Source organism: Zootoca vivipara, chromosome 10, assembly GCF_963506605.1.
Source record: "Zootoca vivipara chromosome 10, rZooViv1.1, whole genome shotgun sequence".
Lineage (NCBI taxonomy): Eukaryota > Metazoa > Chordata > Lepidosauria > Squamata > Lacertidae > Zootoca > Zootoca vivipara.
The window spans coordinates 4,716,112-4,735,527 of NC_083285.1; positions in this window are offsets into that span (position 1 = coordinate 4,716,112).

Genomic DNA, 19,416 nt, shown 5'->3' on the forward strand with positions numbered 1-19,416 from the left:
CCATAAGCCTGTTGTTGGCTTCCTGAGTCCTTCGGGGGCCGTCTGCACGTCTTGGCTGTGTGCCCAAGAATATTGCATAACTGACAACATACTACAGCTTTAAGAGCTTGTACAGTCTCTGCAGATGCACCAGGTGATGGTGAATCGCGCTTCCCGTTGGCCTCCGTCTGTGCGCGGGTCCTGTCCTCCTCATTAAGCAATGAAGCATAAATTCCTGCTGCAGTCATTTGCTAAGGGTCTTGTGCCCCCAGCTGGGCTGCAATAGCATTATAGGACTTGGGAAGGCTATTTAGCACTGTAAAGCAATAAATGTCGTCATCCAAATTGACGTTTCTGTCAACTAGCTCCTAGCGTAGCTGACGCATCTGATGCAAATGGGCTCTCAGGTCTCCTCCCTCCTTCAGACGTAGATTAATTAATCTCTGAAAGTACAACATGGAGGAGCCGGCTCTCAATCTCAAATTCTCATCTCTAAGATGATTCCAGATATCAAAAGCATAATCCAAGTTCCGAGCATGAACCAGCTGTGATGGGTCCAAATGCAGAACTATTGTTGCCCTTGCCTGTGCGTTGCGGTTCAACCACCTATGACCTGGCAAAATGGGTGGTGCGTTCTGAATCAACTCAACAAGTCCTTGCCGGATAAGAACACATTCCATTTTTACACTCAACGTTGCGTAATTTCCCTCATTTAACAAAGGACACAAACTTTTGAGTGTTTGATCTGGATCCCCGGCCTTAGCCATCTTGCTTCTTTAAGCGTGCTGCTAGCTTCTGACTTCAAAGTACGAAGAAGCTGCAAATTAGGCTTTTGGCAGGCTTCTGCAATTAAGCTGCCACTTCAGAGGTTTTATTGCCGCTATAAATCAGTCCCGGTTACTCACTGCTCCGGTGATAAGGAACGCCAACTCTCGTGCACGTCCTCCCCTGGAAACGCAGGAATCTGGTGACTCTCAAGCAGGCGAAATTCCTCTGGATCAGCTGCATGCAGATTGAGGCCTCCGTGCCAGTTTACGCTTTTCAGAAGTCCGAAGAATCGTCAACCATCCTCTGGTACCACTGTTAGAATATCGGGGTGTAAATCCCTATATTCTTTCTATTGCTACTGGCTTCGGTAAAGAAGACAGCAAACAATCGTAGCTATTAACTACGTTTATTAGAGAGCGATGGTTCAGTGTGTTCGCCATCTCTCTCACTCAATCAGAAGTGAAAGTAGAAACAGAACAAAGAACATCACATGACAGGAGATCAAGTTACACAATCAGTCACATGCAGCTTTTCCCCCTTGCATAGGATTTATGCTAACACACGGCCCTCAGACCCTGTGCTGGGCCGGACTATATATATTTTTGGGTGGGTGGGTGGAGCCGAAATCCTATGCACATTTAACATATTGCATTTGGTGCACAAAAAACAGGAAAACAATACAATATTTAAATTTAAAATAATGATTTTAATCAACACAAAATAATATTCAAAATAAAACAACACCTGTGGCGTTTCACCTCTAGAGGGCCTAGAAGGGGTTAAGCTGCCAGGGAGGGAAACGGCCAATGGGAGCTCTCCAGCCAGAAGCAGGGTGTATATAAGGAGAAGCAGGCAGGCAGGAGATGAGATGAGTTGGAGATAGGGTTGTTGAAGGGAGTTATTGGTTGAAGTCAGTCAGGTTAGAGTTGGTGTGAAAATAAGAGCTGGTTATTATTGAGGTGGCTGTTAAATAGTGAGATAGTCAGACAGGATACAGTGATATGAGATTAGTGATAATTATTATTAGTTATATTTAGAGGTAATAGGCCGGTAATTCATATTTAGAGGTAATAGGCCGGTATAGGAACCATCTGTGATTTGAAACCGTTTAAGCTTTGTACAGTAACCAATACGCATAAGAACATTCAATAAACCATCTTGTTTTATTTTACAATATCCTGGTCTGAGGTGTGTGAGTGACTGAAAGTATTTAGTTTGTCGTTGGCACATCACCAATAGACCGTCAAACGTCCGGGGGTGATGTGCAGGTCAGAGTGACCGCGACATAAACCATACAATATTTAAATTAAAGAATGATTGTAATCAACAAAAACTTCAATGGGAAGAATGGGCTTGCTTTTGGCTGATGAGATGGTCAATATCTGGTTCCATATTAGTCACTTCTAGTCGTAGCAAGTGATGTAAGTGTTCATCTGTTAGTCTGGATCTAGTTGGAGATTTCAGATTTTTCACCCTAGAGAAAGTTTGCTCACAGACATATGTGCTGCCAAAGATCGTTGCAAATCTGAGTGCATGGTTTCTGAGGTTTCGGTATGTCCCAGGGAAGAGATGCGTAGAAATCTGCGAGGCTGCTTGTCTTGAATGCGTCTTTCAGAGCGTCACAAGTTTGCAGTTCAATCAATTCCATTTGGTAAATGGGATCAGCAGTTTCAATGTCCACACAAAAAGGGTTACGGAAAAGATGTATGTCCTTTTCATGGATGTGAAGCTCCTTAAATCTTGTTTGAAACTCCTTTTGCAGAATCTCCAGTAAATCCACACATGTTTCTTTTGGGAATGGAACTGCTGGATTTCCCAATGACAGGTTTTGAGTTGTGGGGAGATGGCAAAAGTTTTTCTCCTTCACATGTCTAACGATGAAGTCTAATTTCCCTTGGAACGCTTTCACATGTGAAAACATTTCACAAATGAGCTTCCCCTTTCCTTGCAATTGAATATTGAAACTGTTGAGTAGCTTGGTTAGGTCAGTCAGAAAGGCAAGCAGCCATTTCCATTCGGCATCTTGGAGCTCTGGCACTTCTCTATCTTTCATCAGCATAAATTCATAAACTTGAAGTAATTCGTAGAAATGTTTTTAAACTCTTCCTCGACTCAGCCAACGGACCTCTGTGTGGTATGGTAGATCTTCATGCTCAACATTTAACTCGGACAGAAATTCTTGAAACTGCCTGTGGTTAAGTGCATGAGCTCTAATAAAGTTCACACAAGACGTCCAACTTCAGTGATTTTTTACAACACAGCACTTGTTGGTGGATAAGGCAGTGTATTGCTATTGGATGTGGCTGATTGTGTCTGTCCATCTCTTGGTTGATGCGTGCAACCACTCCTCTTGTACGCCCCACCATGCTAGGAGCACCATCAGTTGTGATACTGGCAAGTTTAGCCCAGTCCAACTTCAAATCACGCATAGTTTGCTGAACTTTTTCAAAGATATCCTCTCCAGTCGTCGCTCCCTTGATGCTTTGCAGTGCATTTGTGAATTCAAACTTTTCATTTGTTCCACGAATGAAAATTAGGAGTTGTGCAGAATCACGAATATCTGTGCTTTCGTCCAGTGCCAGCGAGAAGTAACGGAGCTTTTCTGAGGAATTTTGCAAAAGTTCATGCAAATTTCCCCCCATTTCTTCAATCCTACAAGTCACTGTGCTTCTAGAAAGACTCAATGTGGAAAACAATTCAGTCTTCTCCAGACACATCTCTTTGGAAGCTGTAATAATACATTCTTTAACAAATTCTCCCTCTACAAAGGGTTTTCCATTGCATGCTATAAGCCTGGAAATCTGAAAACTTGCTCGTAAAGATGAAATGTTTTCCTGCTTCCGCTTCACAAACACATTTTGTTGAGCTGTCAAGGCAGTTCTCAGTCTCGATATTTTATCTTTTCTTAATTGTCCTGTCAAAGAAGAATTATCTATCTTTGTGGTGAGTATTGTAGTGTTGTTGGATATTGAATTGCTTCAACACAGACACCGTGTCGTGGCAAATAAGACAAACGCCTCTTTCTTTGTATTGGGTGAAAAAGTAGTTGTATGTCCACTGTTCGTTGAAAACTCTGCACTCGAAGTCCACTTTTCTTTTACGTGACATGATTTCCTATGGATGGAAAATTGGTATCTTATCACATGATTTGTAAAAACCTTTATGAACTCTTTTTTTTGTCATACCAAAGATATGCATGCCAACCAAATTTGTTGTCATATCCTTCCAAATCTAATAAGTCTGTATTTCCCAATGTTATCCATTCTTTTAACCAACAGAGACAGGATGCCTCATAATATATCCTCAAGTCTTGGTTTCTTCCCCTGCCAGACAAATCTCTGCAAAACTTTTTGCCATTTTCTGAATTGTCCTGGCCCCTTTATTATCGGTATCGTTTGAAATAGGAATAACATTTTGTGTAGTACATTCATCTTAATTGTTGCTATTCTTCCAAGGAACAACAACTTCATTCTATTCCAGGTTTCTAAATCTTTCTTTATCTCTTTCCACACTGGTTCATAATTGTCATTAAATAAATTGATATTTTTTGCTGTCATCCATATTCCCAGATATTGTACTTTTTTCACCACTATGATACCATATTTCTGTTGTAATTCTTCCTTTTCCTCCATCTTCATATTAATCACCATTTTTGTTTTTTGTTTATTTAACTTAAATCCAGCCAGCTGTCCAAATTTTCCTATCTCTTCTATAGCTTCTGCAACACTTTCATTGGGATTTTCCAAAGTTAAGACTAAATCATCCGCAAAGGCCTTCAATTTAAATTCTTTTGCACCTACTTTAATTCCTTTAATTGTTTGGATTTCTCTAATTCTATTCAATAATACCTCCAGGACCGTAATAAATAATAACGGTGATAACGGGCATCCTTGTCTGGTACCTTTCGTGATTTCGAAATAGTCTGTTAAAGCATTACTTGTTATCAATTTTGCTTTTTGCTCAGAATATATCGCTTCGATTCCATTTAGGAAGGATCCTCCCACTCCCATCGATTCCAGGTTCTTCTTCATAAACTGCTATGAGACATTATCAAACGCTTTTTCTGCATCTATAAACATTAATACTGCAGGCTTATCTATCCTAGTCTCCAAATATTCTATTACGTCTATAATATGTCTGACATTGTCTTTCAATTGTCGACCAGGGAGAAATCCAGCTTGATCTATGTATTATCTCATTCAAAGTCTCTTTCAATCTTCTTGCTATTATATCTGCAAAAAGCTTATAGTCGTTATTCAATAATGAAATTGGTCTATAAATTTTCACATCTAATCCATCTGAGCCTGGTTTCGGAATCAATGTTATATATGCTTCTTTCCAAGTTTCTGGGATCCTTCCTCCTACAAGTATGTTATTCATACTGAATTCTGTTGTTGAAACAATGGGAAAGGTCAGCAGGAAAGTGAAATAATTATCACCCCCTTCTTCCAAAGTGGTGTCTCCAAAAGCCTCGAATCAGAGACCTGCCTCCTTACTCAATTTAGTGAGATTTTCACTGGCCTCACAATAATCCCCCCCCAGCAGAAAATGTTTCCTCACCTGAAATAACCGAACCAGTTGTATCTGACCTCTGGTCACTGGGCCTCTGATAGATGGCTGATTTCTGGTTCCTTCTTGCACTTTACCCCCCCCCCCCGGGGGGGGCGGATTTAGATGAAGAGAGGCCATAGGGTACTCCACTTGTGAGGCCCCTCCCAATCACCCACCCTCATGACTAGAAGAAAATGGAAGAGTGTTATAAACAAAATTTAGTGAAGCCAAGGCTGATGACGGGTATTTAAAATTCTGCAATTCACAATTTCTCCTCTAAAGGACATAATTGTTGTTAAATACCATGGTGATTTTTTACATGTATTAATGTTAAAAAGAAAACTGAAAAACTTTTTCAATAACTGAACTTAATAAACCTTTTGTGGAATAAGTATTTTCTTTGGGGGGGGGGGAAATGAAGTAATTACAAATTATATTACCTGGGAAGTGTAAATAATATGATCATGATTACTTGACAGTGTGGCACTTTTAGAATCTATGTTGTTATTAAACAGTCAGTTTCAAAATACATATTAAGAAGTAAGGGGGACCGGGGCAAGTTTTCCTACTTCTTATAATTTAACTTTTTGGTATTTTTTATTCTTATCTATTCTGAGGTAAACAGGATATCATTGTATTTCCTTTACCTTTATCTACAATCTAGCACAATTATTTTTCAAAAAAGTAAATATAGTTTTTAGATAAGATAAGATATCTTTATTGTCATTGTCCCCTTGCGGGAACAACGAAATTACTCGGTTGCTACATGCATTCTGCATAATCCAAAATTACAAAGCCTAATTAAAAACAGTAAATATAATACAAATAACAAATAAAATAAGATGACTTCAAAGTCCAGGCTTTCCATTTAAGACCAAAATCACTCTAGAGAAGAAACTGTTCATGAGACGGCTTTTGACAGCAAATGGTTAAGTCTGATCATGTTAAGTTGGAAAATGTGCCCCGTATGCAGGGCAAGTTTTCCAGCCTACTAAAAATGTACATGGGCAAACTTTCCAACTATACTTTAAATGGTAAAACACAGGTAATAAATCTTGCTCGTTACTTAATATGTATTTTTTTTCTGTGTTAAAATATTTTTTATTCAAATTTTTAAAAGAGAAAAGTAGTAGTAGTAGTAGTAGTAGTAGTAGTAGTTAGTTTATTGCGGCCATTGGCCCATATCAAAAACAAAACAGAAACAAACAATTCATCATACATTAATCACAGCCAAACAATTTTTTCAATTTGGGAGTGCCAAATTTAAAATAACACATTAATAACATTTGTTTCATTTAAATTAACCCATATACTGGATAAATAATCTGTCTGAGATCTTAATTTAAATCATCATATAAATCTAATATACATCATATTTAACTCCCCTTATGGTTCTTGGTTTTGACAAAACTATTGAGGTGGTGCAGTGTTCCATTTCTTTTCTTATGAAATAAAACATTAATCAAAAGTCTAGCGACCGTAAGAGATCTACTCGGGTCATCATAATTCAGTAGGTAAATTAATTTAGCTTCCTGAGTTCCATCAGCAGTTTTTGATAGAAGTGGGGTCAGAAATTTAGACTGAGCCGTCGCTTGAAGTGGACAGCAAAAGATTATATGTTGTAAAGATTCTATGAAGCCACTATTACAGTCGCATAGAAGAGAGATCTGACCGTTAGAGAGTCGGTTACTCATAACATTCGACGGGAAAGCATCAAATCTGGCTTTTATAAAGTCATACCTACACATCACAACAGATAGAGTAGTTAAATAGGATGGAAGCTTCATTGGTGGTGATGAGCCCAAATTTGTCAGTGAACAAGTGCCACAACCTGTCAAAATATTAAATTGGTGGTCAGTCTCCTCTAACTTTTGAGAGACAGCTCTCTTGGCTGAAACTAAATCCAGTCCCAATAGATATGATGGGGATATCCCAAGGGTTACAAGTTTAGAATGTATAATTTTCGCCCAAGGGCTGGGAAAGTTATCTCTCCAGAGACACTGAATTAAGTGGAGCTTAGGAAGTATATGCCATAATGTCAACCAGTAATTGAAAATTCGTTTCCATAAAGTGTTTTCTAAGGATGTTACGTTTAGTTCTAGGCGTAAAGCAGAATTGCTTACACACTGGGGTAATTTAAGCAACCTTCTCAAAAACTGGTTTTGGATTATCTCCAAGGAAGTTAAATTTGCGGAGGGTCCCCATAATGGGATCGCGTATGCTAAAGTCGCAATCACCTTGGCATTAAAGACTTTTAGTGCAGATGGTACGTGGAAAGCTCCCTCTGAAAAGAAAAGGCGCAAAAGCGCAAAGGAAAGGGCTTTAGCTCTGTTTGATGTATAGGTTAAATGTGCCTTCCAGCCCTTGTTATACTGTAAATAAACACCCAAATACTGAAATTTGAATACCTGCTCAATGGATTTTCCATCTATTTTCCAATTATAAGATCTCCAGCTTTTTGAGAAAATTAAAACCTTAGTTTTACCATGATTTATTGTGAGAAAATTAGATTTGCAATATGAATCAAAAATAGTTAATGCTTTCCTAAGGCCGACTCTGGAAAAGGATAGGATCACTGCATCATCTGCATAAAGTAACAGGGGACAACGATATTGGGCAAGGCGTGGGGCATGGATAGCTTTCTGTGATTCTATCAAGGATATTCTCATATCACTGATAAAAAGATTAAAAATAAATGGGGCCAATATACATCCCTGGCGCACTCCTCTATTAATGGGGATCAAATTTGAGAGGTCGCCAGCAGGTGTGAGTCTCACCTTGGCATCTGACCCATTGTGGAGTTGGACTATCAACCATAGAAGCCTTCTATCAATTCCCCATTGGGCTAGTTTTCCCCACAATAGTTCTATGGGGATACTGTCAAATGTGGCCTTTAAATCAATGAAGGCCGCACAAAGTTGGCCTTTGTTTGGGGAAGAATATTTCTCTGCTAGATGACACAAAACCATCACATGGTCAGTAGTGGATCGGTTTGGTCTGAATCCCGCCTATTCCGGCCCGATCAGATTTCTATCTTCTGCCCATTTAGTAAGTTTGGTTAACAAGAAGCGTGCGTAAATTTTCCCAACTATAGATAATAAACTAATGCTCCTGTAGTTCCCCGGATCCTCTGGTGCACCTTTTTTGAAGATTGGTATGATGATTGTATCTTTCCATATTTTTTGGAACCTTGCCACTGTTATTAATGGCATCAAAAATAATAGCCAGAACTTTTGCCCACCATTCTGCATGGGTTTTTATGGCTTCCCCCGGAATGAAATCAGGACCGGGGGCTTTTCCAATTTTAAGTTCAGAGATGAGTTCTGGAATTTCAGCCGGTTCAGTGGGAGGCCAGAGTGGAAGACAATCATAAATATCATCCTTTAAATTAGTATTGATGACTGGTAAAGTAAAATAGTTCCTCAAAAAGGATTCCCAGATTGGGGTGGGGATAACTGATAAGGGATATTTTCTAGATTTACTATTAACCAATAGACAGAATTGACGAGAGTTGCGAGATTTTGGGGCAGCTACTAGTGCCTGCCATCGACTCGATTGCCATTCCTGTTTGGCCCTTTTTTTGCGTTTGTTTATAAATTCATTTTGCTTGATGGTATTCCTTAGGAAGCACATCCGCTCCGATGGATTTATACTCATTATAAATGGTACATAAAAGTTGTCTGGCTTGTTTACATTTAATATTGAACCATGGGGTACCTGTCTTATAATGGGCCTGATTAACCTGATGGGCAGGAACAGTAAAAAAGGACATAGGGTCATCCGATAAGTTGGAAAATAGATTAATAGTTTGGTAATCTTCATATGGCATTGAGCCAAGGACAGAGTAGGTTTGTATTATTGTCTGATGAAAAAAATCGGAATATTTTTGGGCTTGAATTACATACCATTCTCTGCCTTTTACTATTGCCACATTTATGTCCATGTGTGTAGGGTGCGTTCCCTCAGCTTGGGACCAGTCAATTGACATTTTAGCAACTAATGGAAGATGGTCACTTAGCTGTACATTTTCAACTTTGAAATAAGAAAACTTGAGGAATGCATCTTTGGATACCATGAAATAATCGAGGACACTATTTGTTGATGAACTATAAGCGTGGGGGAGAAAATCGGTAATCTGGTGGTCAGGGGTAATCCACCATCTAGCTTTACTAAGTGAATCCCAAATTGCTGCTATACACGCATTGAAATATCCTCCAATCACAGAGGGAGTGTTAGGATATTTAATATAACAGGAGGTAAGAGGATCTTCCAGAATTTCCCATCTGGTGTATAGGTCCGCTGTTTGACCACCTGCAGGGAGGTAAGCATTTGTGACTAATAACTCAAATTTACTACTTGAAATCAGACCTGAGGTCACGTAGGGAGGGAAGGATTTTACAAAAGTAAGTTTGGCATATAATTTTAGTGAAATTGCTATAGCCAAGCCTCCTCTAGCTCTACCCCCCTTGAGGGACGGGCATGCGGGAAGTAAAATAAGTTCGTACCCATTAATTTTCATTAATTCGTCTTCCCAAGTTTCCTGTAATAGAATTACCTGAAATAGATTTATAAATTTTAGCAGCTCAGGGTCTGATTTCTTTCCCCTCCACCCAGCAATATTCCAGCATAGGAATGAGAGCAAGGGATATTCTGGCTGGGAGTTTGTGTGGGTAAATGCCAGGATCTGTCCAGGTCTTCTTAGGCCCCTATGCCTGGGCAGGACGTCTGGAACACCTTCAGCATACACCCGGGAATCATGGACTCATAACTGGGCTTTATGAGCACCAAATCAGCAGTGAACAGCAGAAGCATTTGTAGAGGTTTCAAAACATTCCTCATTTATTTCTATTAACTACTGCATATTTACAGATCTGGCTTTGTGAGTGTTACAGCCTCTCACTTAGCCATCTTGTCTACAGAAGATATAAAACTGCACACAGCACACAGCAGAGAGCAGAGTCAGGAATGAAAAACAACAAAGTAACAATTCCTAACTGTTCCCTCCCAACAGCAGATATCACCAGATTTTCAGAATGGGAGGGGTGAAAATGCTCACAACCTCCCCCTTTTCATTCTGACCATTATGAAAATCTAGCACAAAAGCAATTTCTTTACATATATACCAAGTTGTTCCTTATTAACAGCTTTAGTCAAAGCATCAGCAGGTATTTCTTTCCCTGGCATATATGAGACTTTTACAACTCCTTTCTGAATGCATTCTCTGGCACGGTGCAATTTGATTAGCAAATGTTTTGTTCTTTGCTTGCACCCTTCTGAATGGATTAGTTCTATGCAGGCTTTGTTGTCCTGATAAACTTGAACTGGACAACAAATTTTTACTCTCATATCCTCACATAGTTGCAACAACCACTCTACATTCATGAGGGAAAAATTTAAAGCGTTGAGTTCTGCTTCACATGAACTCATGCTTATTGTTGCCTGTTTCTTACAAGACTAATCAAATAGGCACTGATTGTACAAATAACACACACCTGAGGTGCTCTTGCCATCAGTTGTATCACTACCAAAACTGGCATCGGCATAGATCTCAAGACCTCCAGATTTTTGGCTAGTAAGCTTCAACCTGTAATGCATAGTGCCTTTTAAATACCTAACTATGCGTTTCAGTGCCTTCCAGTCTTGCACTGTAGGTTGATTTACATATCTGCTGAGCAAATTTACGCTAACAGCAATGTCTGGTCTTGTGCACCTTGCTATAAAACTAAGTTTACCCAAAACACTTCTGAACAATGTAGTGTCAGGAAAAACATTAGCATTAGTATCATGTTGGTACCCTGTGACCATGGGGGTGTCTACAGAATTGGCATCTGTCAGATTTAATTTTTCAATCACATCATTGATCTTACGTGATTGATGCAGCAAAACATCACCTTGCTTATTTCTCTCTACTTCCAGTGAGAGATAATTGCTGACTTCCCCTAGGTCTTTCATATCAAAATGCTTTTGCAGTTTTGCAAGAGTGGTTTTGTAAATATTTGCATCCTTCCAGAAAAACAAAATATCATCCACAAAACAAATGCAGTACAATTTGTGCTGGTTAGATTCTTTAACAAAAACACAAGAATCAGCCTTTCCTTGCTGGAAACCTAAGGAAAACAGCACTTCTGTCAGCTTAGTGTGCCAGCATCGAGCACTTTGTTTTAGACCATACAGGGATTTTTTTAATTTACACACCATTCCCTTTTTTATCTGCACTCCGTCTGGCGGTGACATGTAAATACTCTCATTGAGAATTCCGTACAAAAACGCAGTATTTACGTCGTGATGAGATATGGTCATGCCCTCTTCTGCAGCAATTTTCATCAACAGCCTAACTGTCTCAAATTTGACTGTCGGTGAATATGTCTCATGATAGTCCTGATCAGGAACTTGAGAAAAACCACGTGCAACTAATCTGGCTTTATATCTGACCACTTTACCAGTCTGATCAGTCTTGGTTTTGTAAATCCACCTGCTGTCTACAAGTTTCATGCCTGGTTCTACTGGAACCAATTCCCACGTGTCATTTTGCTTTAGGGAATTCAATTCAGCTTTCATGGCATTAAGCCAAGGTTCGGCATCTTTTTCAGGTAAATTTTGAACCTCTTTGTAGTTAGTTGGTTCAAAAACTGAGTTTGGATTGCTAGTGGCAGCCATATCTGAAATAGCAGCTTTAGCAAATTCTTTAGAAAATCGTTTAGGTGCTTGTCCCTTGGTAGTTCTCTCAGATCTACGCAATACTCTGGGATCCTCTGGGTCTGGTTCCTCCTCCTTGGGAGAATGGTGACCTGTATCTGGCAAAGATTCTACCTCTAGATCAGTGTCAGACCCATCTGATTTCTTAAAAGAGGTCTTTTCATTCTGATCATCTGTATCAGTGTCAGAATCTGTGCTACCATCAGCATCAATTACAGGTTTTGCCTCTTTGTTAATTGGTTTCACCACCTCATCATCTGAAATGGGATGACATTGAAAAATGCCAACTTTGTCCCATTTTGGATTACAATCCATGCTTCTGGTCAGCCTAATTGTGTTTGTGTCTGTCATCAGCACACGATAAGAACCTTTTTCATAACCTAGAAAAATGCCATGTTGACCAGATTTGCTCAGTTTGTCACCTTGCAGAGTGTGCACCCAAACTTCAGAACCGAAAATTTTTAAATGTTTTACAAACGGTTTCCTTTTGAACAGCATTTCGTATGGGGTGCAATCAATGGCTGATTGATATCTGCGGTTGTAAATATAGGTGAAACACGATAGAGCTTCAGCCCAAAAGGGGTTGGGTAGGCCTGAATCATGCAACAGAGTTTTAATTCCTTGTTGCAAGGTCTGGTTTACTCTTTCACATAAACCATTCTGCCATGGAGATCTGGGCGTGGCAGTCATGTGCTCTATGCCCTGTTCAGCAGTAAAGTTTTCAAACTGTTCTGAACAAAATTCTCCACCCCTGTCAGTAAAAAGACAACGTACATGCTCATCGTGAACATTCCTGAGCCATGCACAAAATTTTTGAAACTTGGAGAAGGCTTCAGACTTCTTTTGTAACATATAGACCCAAACATATCTAGAATAGGCATCTATCAGAACCAAAAAATAACATGAGTTTCCTCTAGAGAGTGCTAGAGGTCCAACCAAGTCTGCATGCACAATCTCATAAGGTTTCTTAACCTCCCTCCCAGATTTTGTACCTTTGGGAGCTTGCTTAATTTTGTTCTCTGCACATGAGACACATTTCATATGATAAGGACACTTTTGAACTTTCATGCCCTCAACCATATTTTGCATTTTACCTACTGCCTGGAAATGCAAATGACCAAACAAACGATGATAATCATGAATACAATGGTTATGCAATTTCTCATTCTTATCTACTGATATATTACAGCATGCCTTTTCAGTTTCTTTAGTTGCTCCAGCAGCTGTACCTGTAACAAAAGGCAATACATATAAACCATCAACACACTTAGCATAAAGAATGAGTTTGTTGTCTCGAAGAATTTCACACCGAGAGTTTGCAAACACCACTTTAAATCCTTGAGCGTCTAGCTGAGAAACACTCAAGAGATTATCCTGCAAATGAGGAGCATACATAACATTTTTAACTGTTGCATTAAGGCTCTGCAAAGAAACCGTTCCCTGAGCCAAACTTTTAATAGTCGTTCCATCCGCTTGATGAATTGCTCCTCCCTGTTTCTCAAGATGAAGAAAGAGATTTTTATCATTGGCCACGTGCCTTGTGGCTCCTGAGTCGACAACAAAAACAGAACGTGTGAGTTGATTAGAACTGCGTGAAATCAAAGCCTTTGATGCAGCTGGCCCTTGGGGTTTTCGGCCTCCTCCCCCTTTGCCTTTGAAGTTGCCCTTCTTCTTTGAAGAGTTTTTACACTGATTTTTAAAATGGCCGACCTCTCCGCAAGAAAAACAGCGGCGCATTTTAAGAGCTTTTGCAACACTTTCACTTTCCCCTGTTGAAGGCTTGTAGGCATTTCCAACAGCCTTGTCCCTGCTTTCTCTAGCAGTCTGTCTGCGATCCCACTCATTCAAGAGCACGCTAGACACATAATCTTCTGTTAGACGGTCATTGGGCAAAGACGACAATTGAGCAGCTACAGCATCATAAGATTCATCCAAACTGTTTATGATAAGCATTGCAAAAACAGCTTCTGAAATATTTAAGTCTCGCTGGACAAGATCCTGTCTGAGACGTTTTAATTGGGCTAGATGGCTGGGCAAATCACCATCTTTCTGCAATTCCAGCCTACACAGCTTTTTAAAGAAAAGCACACTGGATCCTGCATTTTGTCTTAGATGCATATCTCGAAGTTTATTCCAAACAGCCCGTGCAGTCTGCTGGTTCTCCAAGTTGACCAACAACTGGTCCTGGACACTCAGAATAATTGTCCCCCTGGCTCTCATGTCTGCCTCATGCCACGCTGGCCATCCATCATCATCCTCATTGGGGGGGTCATCTTCTATAGTATGGTAAAGCTTTTCCCTTTGTAAAAGTGCTTTCATTTTGACCTGCCACGTAGGATAGGTCTCTGGTGTAAGGAGAGGAAAAGATAGAGACATCTGGCCAGAATGTGCAGAAGCCATGCCTGTGTTTAGTTAACAGCAAGACACTTCCCTTCATGCACCCCAAATACTCTTGACTCTTTCAGCAACTTCTCTCCCCACTCAGCACAATTAACAGGCAAACTGGAAAAGCGTCTCTGCTGTCTTCTTGGCAGCCAGCAACATACCTTTCTGTAAATCAAACAGCAGCTTGAAAAACAGCTTCAGCTCACAGCTCAACTCCGATGTGCAGCATCAGATGGAAATGGATCAGAAACATCCAATTATCCAACCATCAATAGCCATCTGCAACCACCAGTCTGCTACCAGCAACCATCCGCCTGCTACCATATGTGGGTAAATGCCAGGATCTGTCCAGGTCTTCTTAGGCCCCTATGCCTGGGCAGGACGTCTGGAACACCTTCAGCATACACCCGGGAATCATGGACTCATAACTGGGCTTTATGAGCACCAAATCAGCAGTGAACAGCAGAAGCATTTGTAGAGGTTTCAAAACATTCCTCATTTATTTCTATTAACTACTGCATATTTACAGATCTGGCTTTGTGAGTGTTACAGCCTCTCACTTAGCCATCTTGTCTACAGAAGATATAAAACTGCACACAGCACACAGCAGAGAGCAGAGTCAGGAATGAAAAACAACAAAGTAACAATTCCTAACTGTTCCCTCCCAACAGCAGATATCACCAGATTTTCAGAATGGGAGGGGTGAAAATGCTCACAGTTTGATGGTCAAAGGGGGGGGAGGGGGTCAGGAATTTGGCAAAATCGTTAATCTTCCAACATTACTTGTATTACCGTCATTTACAACTGCATCTCGGAAATGAATGTATTCTTCAGAGTGAAGCTTGGTCTGATTCAAATGGATGAATAGCAAACGTTCTGTTTTGATTTTTTGCATACATATCTATGATGTATTGGTGAAACAATTGACGGCATTTCAAAATGTGATTGTCTTCATTCTCTCAAATCATTAATTGGTATGAATAATAGTTCATTGCACTGCATTTCATATTTGTTTCTTGGCCACTGACTGGATTTATCATCTTAACATTGAAGTGATATCCATTGGCACCATCCCAAAAAATGATTGGATATTGCAGGGCATCATAGCATCGATGAGTTTCTGGAACTTTTGTCAATTGATCGTTTCTCTGATGAAGAACAATATCTCTAGGTTGGAATTGATCTCCAACTATAACATTTGCCACTTCATCTATAGTTGGAGCATTGAATCTTCGCACATGTTCTCCAGCAGGCGTTTTTTTCAGCATGAATAACAATCTTGTGTGTATCAGATGGCATCATATCAATTGCTGTTTTGAACAAACACACTAAATTCTTTTTTTCATGAAGAAGCTTTTGCAGTTGGGAAACGATGGACCTTTCTATGCCAGTAGAAATTCCACAGCGCGCATTCAATTCATCATTGCCATCACCGATGAAATACATTTGTAGGCATTTATGTTGACCATCTGGGAACGGAAGCAGGGAGCCGGCTTTATGATAAATTTGTCCTTTCACTTTGAAAGTTGACATGAATTGAGCTGTTACGATTTCTGCGCTGAACGACATCATTTGGAAGCATGAGTTGTATTTCCTGATGTTAGATAAGAAATGTTTTGATTCGGCAGTATATCCGGCAAGCAAAGTTTTTAATGGCTTTGGCGGTTCTCCAAGTTGAGCCAGTTTAATTTTTCTGACGGCGCAACACATTCCTTTTATTTCTCCCATTAAATTTCAGAGCCTTGTGTGACGACCCGTGTCCCACTCTCTCCTACTATCACTGCGACACAGGAATCCAGAGGGGAAAACACCCACCCTCTTCTCCTGCCGCCTCAAAAATAAACCCCTTTTCCTAATGGGTTTCTAAGTAAGGAGAGCCTTCCAGCCTACGTGGCCTGGTACCTTAAGAAACTCTAGGCTGTCCCCCAGGAATAACCTCTTGCCTCCTGTAAAGGGTCTCCCTCAGTTGGATTCCCCCACTGTAGAAGTTTGCCCTAGGCACTCTGGCAACTTCTTGGCACCTCAGGTTACCCTTCTAAGCCTCCTCCGTGTAACTTCAGGACACAAACCACCACCTCCCTGCCTGAGGTGAGTTTGGCCCTCTCTTGAGTCACCACGGCTGTGAGTCCTGGTACCTCGCTGGAAAAATACAAACGGACCTCTTGTTGGCAAAAACAGAGATGAAGTTTTATTGTGTTAAAAACATAAGTGATTCTTTAACGTGTCATTTATTAATTAGCTTTGTTCCAGTTGTACAAAATAAACTCAGTCAAACATTTAACTTTAAGTTGTCCTAGCCTCTTCACTGTCTTCTAATAAGCCACCTCATAACACCACACCACACCTTCCTCCCTCTCCCTCCTAACTCACCAAACCGACTCTCCCTCCTTTCAAACCTGGCACAGTCCCGCCCCCATCAGAGTTCTATGCCAGTCAGGCTGGAGGTGGGTTAACTCTTTGCCAGCCGGGCAGAAATAAACATTTTAAAAGTGCTTCAATTTGTCACATATCTCCCCCACCACAAAGACATTGCGTCGGCTTGCTCTTAACTAACTAGAGCAATGCCAAAGCAATGGGCTTGGGGTTAAAAATACTTCAATGCATTCTATAACATTCATATTACAAAGTCAACTAAATTAACATCTCATAAACTTGTACACAGATAAACCATGTTTGGCATGTGTCAGATTATAACGCCTAAGCACAAATGTTCTGCTAGGGTTATCACCGTTTCATATAATAATTTGCACCATCCTATACCTCTCAAAAATACCTGGATAAGGCGTCCGCTATGATGTTTTCCTTCCCACTTATGTGCTTACCCTGTGTCTATTACATGAGTTGCTAGGCTGGTCCTCCCTGGGATGTTTGAGAAGATCTGGGCAAACTGAGCAAGGACTAATTTTAACTGCTCCTTTTGCTCTGGGGTCAGACTTTCATCGAATGACACCTCTGCTAGAGTTGTGCCCTTACTTAGTTCTCCCCACCCAGTTAAATGAATTCCTTGTGTCACCTTCCCCTTTACTTGCAACACCAACTTATTTCTGTCAAAATAAGGCTTAAGTAAATTTACATGAAAGTTTTTACATCGGTTCCCTTCCCCATCTAACTCTACCAAATAGTTCACCGCTGATATCCTCTCGACCACTTTGAAGGGACCGTCCCACGACATCTCCAACTTCTTTCGACTTCTTGTTCTTAACACGAGCACACTGTCACCAGGCTGGAAAGTTCTGTCTCTTGCGTGTGCATCATACCACTGCTTCTGTCGACGCTGTGCCTGCTGCAAGTTGTGAGCAGCTTGCTCCCGTAGCTCTTGAAGGTCGCTCTGCAGCTCCTGTAGATACGTCACAACATCAGGGCTGTCGATCTGCTCCTCCCCTGACCACGCTGCTTTCATCAAGTCTAGGGGTCCTCGTGGCTGTCGTCCAAATAGGAGTTCAAAAGGACTGAACCCTGTGCTCTCCTGCGGCACTTCGCGATAACCAAATAGGAAGTGTTGCAGCCTCTCATCCCAGTCGTTAGGATGATTGATGGAATAGGTTTTTAGCATCCGGCTCAGGGTCGAATTAAATTTCTCCGTCAAGCCATTCGACTGTGGATGATAAGCCGTAGTTTTAACATGCTTAATCCCACAAAGAGTTAAAAGCTCTTCCATGGTCTTGGACGTGAAGGATGTCCCTAAATCTGTTATAATTTCTTTGGGGAATCCCAGCCTTAAGAATACCGACATGAGGGCTTTTGCTACAGTCTTGGAATCAATGTCCTTTAGAGGTATTGCTTCTGGATAGCGCGTAGCATAATCCACGAGGCATAAAATAAATTTATTCCCCCTTTTTGTAACTCTGGAGATAGGCCCGAGGATGTCCACTCCTACTCTGGAAAAGGGCTCAGTAATTACGGGAATAGACTGTAACAAGCCTCGCGTTTTGTCCGCTCTTTTGCCTGCTTTTTGGCAGATCACACAGGACTTGCAATACTCTTTGATGTCTTTGCCCATCCCAGGCCAGTAAAATCTTGCTTGGATTCTATCACTAGTCTTTCTAATGCCTAGATGCGCTGCTGAGGGTGCGTCGTGTGCCATTTGTAGCACTTGCAACCGGTAAGCTCTTGGCAACACTAACTGTTTCTTCCTTTCCCAAACAGCAACAGTTTTCCTCCTCCTAGAAATTCTATACAGTCTTCCCTCAATGGTGGTAAATAAGCAGGGGTTCTCTACAGTTACTTCTGCAGTAGGACTTTGTGCTTTACCCCACAGCTCTTTTATAGTTTCATCCTCTTTTTGATCACTCAAGAATTGGGCACCGTGCTCCTGGACCACTGGCACGCTAATCAGCCCTTCATCCTCACCAGGCTCTATGGGTGACTCTATAACTGCAGGAGGATTACTCTCAGTGACTTGAGACTGTGACCTAGTTATCACTTGAATACGGTGCTTCTGACTAGCTAGGTCATTCCCTATTAAAAAGGGTACCTCCAATTCATTTAGGATTCCTACTCTCCATTTGCCACAAAATCCTTTGTAGGTAATATTAACTTCAGCTAATGGTACTTCAAAATGTGGGCCCCATATGCCTTTTAAACTATAGGACTGACCCTTGAGGTACTGCTCCTTTGGAACAAATTGGGATTTAACAAGTGAGACTTCTGCTCCTGTGTCCCTCAAACCAAAAAAAGACTGACCATTTAATTCAATTGGCTCCATGTAATCTTGGTTGCACTCCTGCTCAGCCCTCCAGACCTGTAAGACCTTAGAAGTAGTCTCAGCTGAACTGTCTGCTTTCTCTGAGCCTTCTGTCTGAGGCGAGCTATTTTCCTGTGACTGCATTACCAGTTTTACTTGTTTAGCTGCAGTAGGTGTAGTTTGCGACTTAACCAGCAGGGGGCACCTGGCACGTACATGGCCCTCACGATTACAGAAAAAACAAGTGATTTTCTTAGACCCTGTCTTGTCAGAAACTGATTCCCTGACAGGAAAATTTTCTTGCCTGTCTTTATTTTCTCTGTTCCTCCATGGATTACCCTTCTGTGAGTGTT